This window comes from Stylophora pistillata, chromosome 9, assembly GCF_964205215.1.
Source record: "Stylophora pistillata chromosome 9, jaStyPist1.2, whole genome shotgun sequence".
In the NCBI taxonomy this organism is placed as follows: domain Eukaryota; kingdom Metazoa; phylum Cnidaria; class Anthozoa; order Scleractinia; family Pocilloporidae; genus Stylophora; species Stylophora pistillata.
Window position 1 is genome coordinate 24,416,237 of NC_142527.1, and position 11,502 is coordinate 24,427,738.

Sequence of the window (11,502 nt, forward strand, 5' to 3'; positions counted from 1 at the left end):
TAGGAAAATGCACGCGATACGATTTACGCAAAGATTTTTACGGACCTCAAGTTGATCGCACGTGTTATCATTGCATTTTAAGTTCGCCTTCTAGTGTTTGGGATACCACAGATCCTGACTGGGCACCAACTCTTAAAGTAGGCCATGGTGATATATGCAATTCTTCAATAGCAGTTGAACGCAATGCTCGCGCAAAAAGCAGAAAAAGACGTAGACAAGAAATAGCTTTCCTACAAATATATTTCCTACAAAAGCTTATCTTGTGGTGTTATTATTTTGAATGTTTTAATCTACAGTGCGTGATTCAAGTACTTTAAGTGACAACAATTGCCAGGCAGAACAAGCTACTACCAGAGACCAGGAATGCCAAACAGACATAGACCTTACCCAAATGGAAAATGAAAAAAACTACCTACAACACTTGATAGAAGAACTATCCAATTTAAGGAGTCAACTCCTATCTGCTCGATTTTCAGAACAAATATTTAAGAACAATGATGAAAAAACTAAATTCTACACTGGCATGCCAAACAACAAAACCCTGATGAGTGTATTTAGTCTTACCTCTCATTGTATCAAGAGAAACTTTCAGAATGGTCTTGAATCATTTGGTGAGTTTATTCTAGTTCTCTTAAGGTTGAAACTTTATCTCACACTTCAATACTTGGCTTACAGATTTGATATTTCAGTAGCAACCGCATCAAGAATATTTGATCGATAGATCCATGCACTAAGTATTAGATTGAAATTTCTTGTATATTGGCCAGAGCGTGAAGAACTGCAAGCAACTATGCCTAGAGTATTTCAAAAAACTTTTGGCAAGAAAGTTTCAGTTATTATAGATTGTTTTGAGATATTTATAGAAAGGCCAAGTAGTCTATTAGCAAGGGCAATGACTTGGTCCAACCATAAGCATCACAATACCATAAAGTTTTTGATAGGCATAACCCCTCAGGGTACTATCTCCTTCATATTCAAAGCATGGGGAGGCAGAATTTCAGACAAACACCTGACAGAGCACTCAAGAATACTACGAAAGCTTTTACCTGGTGATATTGTACTAGCTGACAGGGGCTTTGACATAGAAGATAGTGTTGGCTTTTATCAAGCCAAACTACACATTCCAGCCTTCACAAAAGGAAAAAAACAATTGTCTGCTGTCGAGGTTGAGGACACAAGAAAAATTGCAAATGTACGCATACATGTACGCATACATGTTGGGTGATCGGTCTGGTCAGAAGGAAATAGAACATTATGCAAGGGATACTACCTGTACAGTTGGTCACGTCACGAAAAGGAGATGACCTTGCACCAATAGACAAAGTAGCTATTATTTGTTGTGCACTGACAAACTTGCCTGGGTCAATTGTTCCATTCCAATAAAAATTCTTTTTTAATGACAAGAGTATTTAAATATAGAATACATATGTAGTCATTATATCTGACATACACTTTGCTAACAAGAAAAGTGAAAATGTCTGTGTTAATTAGTTCAATTTTGTATAATTTTTGAACAAAGTGTTACAGTGATAAACTGAATGCACTGTACTGTCTAGAAGTTGAAAGTTTGACAAGGTAATATATATATACATATATAGTGACCAGTATAACATAACTATAATATTTACATGTTCAGTACTAATCCCATATTTGACAAGACTCTAAAATCTATGAAATATACATTGTCATTTCAATTGAATGTCAAAAAAAGTTCTTTTAAGTCCTGGCTAATAATACTTTTTGTAAATAATTTTAAAAATAGAAATTGCTGCAAATTTTAGAATTTCAGAAATATTAAAATCCCGCAAACTGGGACAAAGTTGTTGATTGAATACCATAAATGATTACTTTTATAGGGATTTATATTAAAAACTTCAAAGAAAAAAACATGATTATAACCTGTGTTTGGTACAAGAGGGTCACACCCACATCCCTTCAGGTACACTACCAAGTCCCACACACTCCATATGAAACCACTCAACTCTGCAGTTCCTGGCACAGGCAATCAGTGTGCTTTCACACTTGTCCTCCTGGCAGGTGCACCATGGCCCGTCCTCTTCACTGTCTGATGGTAAATCACAGCCAGATGTTGGTTGACAGCCCCTTATAACCTCATGTACAATGCTTTTTTTTGTAAAAAGAAATGGCCTTTGGTAAATTTACATTCCAGAAGTGTTCATCAGGCATTAATCTTTGAACAAATAGGTGACACTCTGTCCAAACAACAAAATCGCAGTAGGCCATTTCAGTGATAAATAATTGACACTGCACCTGATAATAATATTGGTGCTTGTTGTCAAGTTCTAGTTCACTGTCGTTGAACCTTAAGCAGAAATCCTTGTCACTGTTGGCAGCTTCTTGAATAGTGGACTTTCTGTGCTTGTATGGACATTTCATTTCACAAAGGCCAATGCCACAGCATTCACACATAACTAGCCTATCAGGGGATGCTCCTAGAAATGGCAACCTTGGATTTAAATGCAGACCGCGGTCAGCTACAGAAAGATTTGAATGTTCTTTAGCAATATTGAATATATAATCTTCTCTAGCTTTACTTTCATGATCAATACCCCATTTAGTAGCAGCACTGCTAAAGCGATGGGCTTCGGGATAACACACCGTCTTAGTTAAACTCTTTAATGGTTTTTCTGGATTACTGCGGCACGTTGACTTAAATTTTGAGGCTGTTATTCTAGCAGCTCTTTGCGTATACCACAATTTTGCTTCATTCTGGTTTCTTGTGGCACTTTCAACTGTCTCTGCTTTTTTGGCATTGACATGAAGAGCAGAAAATACTTCGTCAATCAATTCTGGCTCTTCTAAAGTTTCTGAAGAGCATCTGGACTTGACTTGGTCTGCTACTAATTCAGGCAGTCCAGCAACCTGCTCTTCATGAAAAATAAAAGATGAATTGTATAGGGGAATCAGTGAAAGGATGGCAGACTTTCCATAGTTAAATATTTCATTGAAAAAGTTATTTCTGATGCAGTAGGCACTTCAATTTGAGGCCGCTATTTTTCTGCTCTTTGCTTGGATCCGTCTGGTTCTTCAAGCTGTTTTCGTAACTTATTTGCCGAAGTTAAGTCCATGTCACTGACTGGCATGTACGGGATCTCTTTAACATAACTCGGCATTATCCATTAGCTTTTTTCTCCAGTACATGTCACCGAATCCCTCATTCGATATCCAGCTTCAACTGCGAATAATAGGGCACCAATATGAGAACATGCTTCGCAGAGGCCGGCCATACAATCACAGTGTCCTAGAATTACCTCACCACTCATGTCGGCGAGAAGCCATGTGCTCAATGGTGTTGTTCTGGTTCTTAGCGAGTGAATTACCCTCGCGGTAACAACAACTGAATTCGATTCAGCGACTTTCTTGGTGAATACAGTATTGACCCATCCGGAAACAAAGAAATCATACGCGTCTAAAGCTTTGTGCGCCTTCATTTTTTCTCCTGTTGCCCACGAGGTTTGGAGGACGAAATAGTTTACAATATCCGGATATTGGATGCTCGGAAAATATCGTAAATCATCACTACATTCGCTATTCTTTAAGAGATATGGGTCGAAACGACATAAATTAACTTTCTGACGATATCTAGCCTTCGCAGGTCCAGTCAAAGACAAGTATTTTTGAGATAAAGCTACACCATCGTTGGTACTAATGTTTGCGTCCGCCATCTTGAATTGGTGCTATGGTCCACCAGCAATGGCGTCCCCTATTACGTAGTCGATTATAGCCACGTGATTGCAAACGAAGAATAGGTATTACCAAGAGCGAGTAAAATTTAGGATTAGACCAAAGAGGATTTTTTTTTTTCAGATTTCAAATCTATATTTTTACTAAAAAATGGACAAACTAAAGTTGCAGTCTAACATAGTCCATCAATGACAGAGCCAGAGTGATAGAGCGATGGACACTGTAGCGCTGGGCTGAACCACTGGGTCGCTATCATTCATGGTAAGATGGTGGAAAATAACAGCAGAAGAAAGAAAATAAACTTGATGAATGCTTGACATTTTCCTGTCCTGTCTACAAACCAAACAGATTTTTCCGAAACTGAATATTTTTGCATGAGTTATCATATCGTTTGAATGATGTACTGTTCATTGACAGACGTGTCTAATTGATAGAGAGATGATAGAGATCGGATGAAAATAATTACACGTTCCTAGTCTTAATCAATGTCCTAATGCTGGGTTTTATTCGTCGCACTATCAGCGGAAGCAAAATTTTATTACCAACTCTGAGATCCCTTTATGTGGCTCTCGTCCGTTCTCACCTTGAGTACGCCTCTGAAATCTGGAGCCCAAAATCAATTACTATGATAAAAAGAATAGAAGGGGTGCAACGACGTGCGACTCGGCTTATGTTACCCGATTTTAGCTATAATGAACGCCTAAAACGTCTCAACCTGCTACCACTGGTTTACCGCAGAGAAGTCAAGGATCTTTCAACTTTTTATAAACTGAAGTGCGGGCATTTTAACTCTTCACTTAAGTCGTATTTTCAATTTTGTTCAGATGAGAGATTAAGATCGCATGCAAGTAATAAACTAAGAATTAATAGATTCAGGACGGAACTTTTTAAGGGAACATTTTTTAATAGGATTCCGTATCTATGGAACAATCTGCCTGATGCGTTGAGGACGGCTAGCTGTAGTGTTTCTACTTTTAAAAGACTATGCACTAATTTTTATAACGATAGGGTTTTCGACCCTGAGCACCCATGTACCACCTGGGCTAAACCAGCACTTAGTTAGTAAGGTTGTTAGTTAGTAAGTTAGTTAGATTACTCAGTTAGGTAGTTAGCAGCTAGCCAGTTACATACCTTGATTAAGTTTTTTATATATCCGTATATTTTCTTCATAATGGGTTGACTAGCACGTATGGTTCGTCAGTTCCCTTCTAGTCTTCCCCACTGCCTTGTTATGTAACCCAATTTGTTATTATTGTGTGATCTTTTGTTTTATTTTCCCATGTAATTGCAGTGAAATGGAATAAATGAAATTAATCCTCCTCTGCTTCTCATTATCGATTAAAAAGAGTTACTGCTACGATTAATTTGTAAAACATAAAAAACCATGATGATGTTTTAGTGAATATGCAAACATTCGCGTCGTTAGCTCCGACGAAGGGCTAAAGCTCGAGACGTCAGCTTTTTTAATCGTTACGGTGGCCAATTTACCATTTCAACTTTGTTGTTATATCCAAATTATTTCGTTACCCCCACCGACGCAGCCCCAAACAGTTTCTTTAGAAACTATCTGTCTTTAAACATGTAAATAGTTAATTAAGATATTTTTATTGTTCTTATAGTAATTGCAGTTTTAATTCATTATTGATTGTAAAATTAGCCCTTTAATTCAGTTTCAATTCATGCAAACATGTAAATCGTTAATTAAGATATTTTTATTGTTCTTACAGTAATTGTAGTTTTAATTAATTATTGATTGTAAATTTAGCCCTTTAATTCAGTTAATTCTGCAATGTGGCAAATAAACGGAATATTATTATATTATTATTATTATTATTATAATTATTTGATAAGTTGCAGGACCTCTATGAGAAAACTCTTAGTTTGAATAGTCAAATTTTTAACGGCTCCTAGTTAAAAGTTAAAAGGATCCGGAGTTCACGCGAATCACATAAGTGACAACATTCATGGTTCAGAAGGCGTGAATTTGATTCAGTCAGTGGAAAAATTAATGCTAAACGTAGCAGTCTGAATCTTAATTTGACAGCAGAAAACACATTTGTGGCCAGAATAAAGGAAAAATCCCAAAAATAAATCGTAATCTTAGTCTTAATTATTTGTCTTTAAGAGTGGCAATGCATGTGGGTCATAAGAAACTCCTTTCACTTGTTCCCAATCTCCTGTCGATTTCAGAGTATAAGGATTATTACTCACTTTTTCAGAAGTCGGGGGGGACATCCATTTTCATCGAAATAAAAATTTGGTTGAACCAATGACTTGGCTCCGGAAAACGTGTAGCAAACGCCGTCGGCATGGCGGCGCAATAGGCGATGGGTGAATAGAAAGTACTCCCTACTCTTTTCCTTTCCCATCATCCCTTTCTAGGCCGGGAATGGCACTCCCATGCCGCAACTGTTAAGTAAACGTTTGCAAAGAGTCAGCCTTTGGCAACCCTAAGCGCAGCATCACACGAAAATTAATTGTTACAAGAAAAGGCTTTTGATACTCAACATAAAATCTTTTGTAGTTAGCTATTTATCCTCGGCAGAAAAACATTTTTTTTTTATTTAGTAATTAAAATAAGTAGCTAGTTAAATGAATAAATAAATGATACGTAAGAAGTAAATGATATGTAATAAAATAAAAGATAAACGAACTGGTAAATACCAATAGTAAGGGGTTAATGAATCAATCAGGTGAAGTTCAATAGAATTCTTGTTCAGGAAACTTTTCAGTTAAAAGATCCTAATTTCTCTCTAATCACAACGACTACAACTGCCATGAGAGGCCTTTAATTTTTCCTTCTTTACGTAGCCTCATCTAAACAAAAGGAAGGTTATGAAAATTTGAGTGATTTACGTATGGTCAAGACTTAACAGCGCGTGAGCATAACTTTCTTCAATCCTCCCATCTACCCGAGCGTTTAGATGAGGCTAGTTGACACAGAAAAAAGTTCCTCATTCCGTTTACAAACGTGCCGTCATGGCCAAGTTTAAAAACCCCCGTTTAAACACGCCTATCGACGTGGAGGTCTTCATGATTAGGCAAATATAAATCAAAAATGAGTTATTTTTAATTAGGCCTTTGTCTTATCGTTTGACTTACTGCTTTAGTTGTTCGCATTACACCAGGCATGCATATCAATTTTATATTTGTTTAACACCCTAAATGCCTAAAGCAAATAAAAGCATGCATGAATGTTGAAACGATGACCGCGGATGAGCTAAGTTCTGGGGACAGCAAACTGTGCTCATCAGGTTCAACATGGAAATGTGACTGATTCTAGAATTGAACTATTTCAGGGTTATTTTTGGCCTGGAAATAAAACAGAAATACAGTTGTAACAATACTGGAGAATTATCTATTAGAGTCTGACCATGAACTGTGCTCATCAGGTTCAGCATGGAACTATTTCAGGGATATGTTTGGCCAGAAACTGAAATAAAATAGGGTTGTAACAATACTGGAGATTATCTATTAGAGTTTGATCATTTATTTTCTTAAACGAACAAGATGAATGTGAACTACCAGTTTGGTGCAAGTCGGCTAAGACTTATGCAAATTTTTGCGTTTTAGCGAACAAGCGGCAGAAACCAGATGGAACGAAGTCGATTTTGTTTTCACAATTGCCATAAAAGTCTTCCTTAAAACCTCTCTAATCGAAGATTTCCTCGTCAGAGCCCAGTTACCAACCTCAGGTATCGTGCTATGTGATTCTTCAGCGCAACATGGACCGTAAAACTAACAGACTAACGTGTAACGACTTCTTTCTTGAATGGAGACAAACAGTTTACCGAAAATTCTATATATTGTATTTTTGAGAGGCCTGATAGGCCTAAGTTCCAATTAAGTAAACTTTAGACTAAGGATGTATCGAAAAAATGACCCATTCAGTTCATTAACGCTTGAAATTTGAAATGAGTAAGAGGTTTTATTTATCTAAGTATTTTTTTTAACAAAGCAGTTGTCTAAAATGCCGTGAACCCCCCCTCCACCCCCCGCCCCTTTGAGTTTGTTTAACTTGCGTATTATTCGCAGCACGTATTATATTACCAACTATTTTAAAATGGACTTTAAATTCGAAACTCGACACATTTCTTGATTAAAATTAGGCTACCAACTTTGATATGCAGCAACAAACTTGACATTTGGTTTAGTTAGATTTAAGTAAGGCCCCCCTGAGTCTGTCCACGAGTGTGACCAATTGTGAGATTAGCGTGAAAAAGCTTCTTAAAACGTTTTAAAAATTCTTAGTCATTGTTGTTCTGTGCGCTTCTTGTCAATAAAGCAGCTGCCTATCGATGGGAAACGTTTGTTGATTTTTATTAAACTTCTGGCGATAGATTGAGATATAACTATTTTTCCATTGATGGATTGAAGACGGATAACTGACAAAATTTAAGTTTCATAACATATTTTCAAAACATTTTGAGATCTTTCTCATGTCACAAGTACCTTTCCTCAAACAGTCGCCGCAATAAAAATTAGATGTGTCTGTCAATAAGCTGCATAATAAGAGAAAAATTGTGAATAACTGCATGCATAAAAAAGGAAGAAGAAGCATCTCATCAACAGTCAGTAACATCTGATCCCTGACGAGGGCAGGTAATTGAAAAATCTCAGACAGTTTCCAAACTTATTTCTCGACATCTGTTGTTACTTTACACCAACTTAGCATGACAGGTAGCTGCACAGACGATCATCTCAGCAGTGCAGCATCCATCGTTCTATCAGTGTGGTTGTCCTTGTCTGGTGTAGCCGCTGTCGCTGGAAATGTCGTTGTGACGTGGCTGTTCTACAAACACGAGTCTTTACGAACAATTTCCAACCGCTTTTTAGCCTCGTTATCCGTGGCGGACGCTTTTGTCGGCCTTGTTATAGATCCTGTTTGGATTGTTATCCGATGTTGGATTCAGCCAGCATTTGAAAGCCCTTTGTTCAAGATGACTTTAGTGTTGTGGATTCACACTTCCGCAGCCACTGCTTTGAACTCGTGCTGTGTTTCAATCGACCGTTTTATTGCGATTCGGTTTCCTTTCCGGTATCAGGACATTTTAAGTAAAAGGAGATGCTTTGCGGTCATTATTTTGGTGTGGTTTATTTCATCGAGTCTTCCTGTGTCCGCGTTGTTGTTGGGAAAAAATGATGAATGGGAACTAATGATATCCTTTGTATGTACCATAGCGTTTGTTGTTCCATTAATAGTGGTCTCCTTTTGCTATATATTCATTTTCAAATTGGCCAAAAAACAATTCAAGAGAGTTTTGCCAGCTAATCCACTTCCTAACTCCAGTGAAAGTATAAGAGTTCGTAACATGCAAAATTTTAAAGCTATTTTGTGTTAGGTGCTTGCATCATCACATGGATGCCCAGTTTAGTTATGCTGTTTGTTAGCTTAAATAATTGGGAAGCAAATCGGAAGTGTAATGATAAGAAAATTGCATATCAAGTAGGGACTTGGGTTCAGGCAATAGCTTTTACTTCATCAACGATTAACCCATTTATCTATTACTTCAGAAATAGCGACTTTCGCCGAGTCTTTCGCCGTGCCTTCCATTGGTTGCCCTGCATGTCTTCATGAACAAAATGCGTCAGACCAGAGTGCATAGCCAGAGCGAAACCAGATGGTATGAAACGTCGCGACTCGCACACATGGCAACTTAGCAACTAAGAAGACTAAACTCTCAGGACAATCCTGGCGAAAAAGCACTCTCGCGTAATTTCAAACTTGGTGCCCCTCATAAACAGTTAAAGATCAAACGGAGGCCTTAATTCCTAAGCTTGTATAATGTAACTGTTTCGTAGTAAATGCAAAGAAAAACAATAAAAATACCATTTTTTGTCATATCAAAACGATTCTTTCATGACATGTAATTTTGCCCCCGTAAAATATGACAATAAATCCAGCAGATGTATGGAGAAAACTCTTATATAATGAAAGTTTAAATTGTTTGAATCTACAAAATTAAGAAAAGAAAGAAGAAAGAAGATTCATCATTTCTATAATCTTGGCAGCATCGTAAATATCTACTCTCAAACTTGCCTTTTCATTTTTCTGTTCTTTTTATTTTTTTCGAGTAAGGATGACGAGCTTTTGTACTTATGTTAATGTGAGCTAAAATAAAGCACTTGGGTCTCCATCTTCGATAATAGAGACCTTATACAGAGCCGAAAGAAGGCGAATGCAACGAGAACGTGGTGAAAGAAAATTAAATGTTTAATGGTCAGGACACGCCGAGCAATACGTCGGTACGACTTGTCACGGCGATAAGTCGCCCTACATATCGCCTCCTGTGACAAACTGAATGTTTGTGTAATCCGTCGGTACGACTGAGTTTTCTCAACGTACACCTGTTTCCATTCTTCTTAAGTATCGTCTCCTAAAGGTTGAGTAACTGAGGCAATGCTAAAGAAATTCTCATAAAATTTAAGGAATGTGAGGGCATTTTACGAATTAGCCAGAGACAACCAAGATAAACATTGTTATCAAGAGAAAATTTTCGATCAAAATCGAAATGTATTCAAGCCGCAGTCCGTTTCAAAATCATCTATTAATAGCGACAGAGTCCTGTTCCCTTTTGATATATCCTTTGAGCCCACTCTCTCTAACCACCAAATCCTCAGATCTCACATCAGTTCGCGCCATAAGGTGTTCTGCCAGCTGCTAGTTCCAGCCTGGTTCTTCTCATACTTTCCTTGCCGTGTCCCTTAAGCGGCAACAAGCGATAGGCAAGGCGAAATTCTTTATTTCGAAAGTAAATGGATTGACTGCTGACGAACTAAAAGCAATTGTATCAACCCAGGGCCATACAACAAACACAATCTATTACTTTTATCCCAGTCATTTACCATGGTGTAATAACAGTCAACAAAGAACACAACAAAACCGGGCATCGGTGTGATAATACAAGCACCCAAACCAAACCGATTAATCAAATAGCTTTAAGACTTTGCATAGCAAGAACTCTAACCTTGTATTTGAATATTTTAAGATTTTCCCCTACACATATTCTATAATTTTTTTTTCTTTCCCAATCGGCATGGCATGCAGTCTTGCACTCTTAGCAACCTAGATTTTTTTATTCAAAGGAGTAATCTGAAAAATAAGTTAACAATTTCCGTTCCGCTTGGCTTCGATCTCCCCTGACAATTTTTCCGGAAGGTTTCTTGGACATAACAAGTGAACCCTACAAACCACTCAAAAACAACTATCATTACCCTTTTGAATAGCGCTGCGCGCCAGGTCTAAAAATAGATATGTCATCTTTGGACCCCCCGCTGGTTTAGGACAAACACTCGGAGTCTTTACAAGGACTTGTATGCGAAACGTGTCAGAAGCAAGACTATTTTCGCTCAAAAAATGCTCTGACTTTCTAAAATGGTTGCAACTAGGCATTGTTGTTGGGTACATGTAAAAATGACTCAAGATATCCAGAAAGATTGCCAGATTCGCTTAATCCGCCTAAAGAAATGCTTAAAAATGGTCGGAAAGCCTTCATACCGTTCCCCAAAGCCGAAGTATGCATGACTTGGAACTCTGTCAACGCCGGGTAAATGCGTGTTCTACAAAGAATGTCTTAGTTGATAGTGTTAACTACAATACTTATATTTGTGCTGTACACTGAAATCCTTGACAAAAGCCTTTTCAAACCGCTTGTTTGGAAACGTTACATAGACGATGATCTTCTCGCTATGGAGCACAAACAAAGCAACAATAGAACGTTTCATTGAAAAAGCTAACAATCGTCATCCAACAATGAAATTTACGGCTGAAATTTCCGATAAGGAAACAACATTCCT

The 11,502-nt window shown here is 37.6% G+C and overlaps 1 pseudogene; it reads left to right on the forward strand.

The window, feature by feature from the left end:
• The first annotated feature begins 7,958 nt into the window (after positions 1 to 7,958).
• Positions 7,959 to 9,499, forward strand: LOC148723981 (histamine H2 receptor-like; annotated as a pseudogene).
• Positions 9,500 to 11,502: the final 2,003 nt, after the last annotated feature.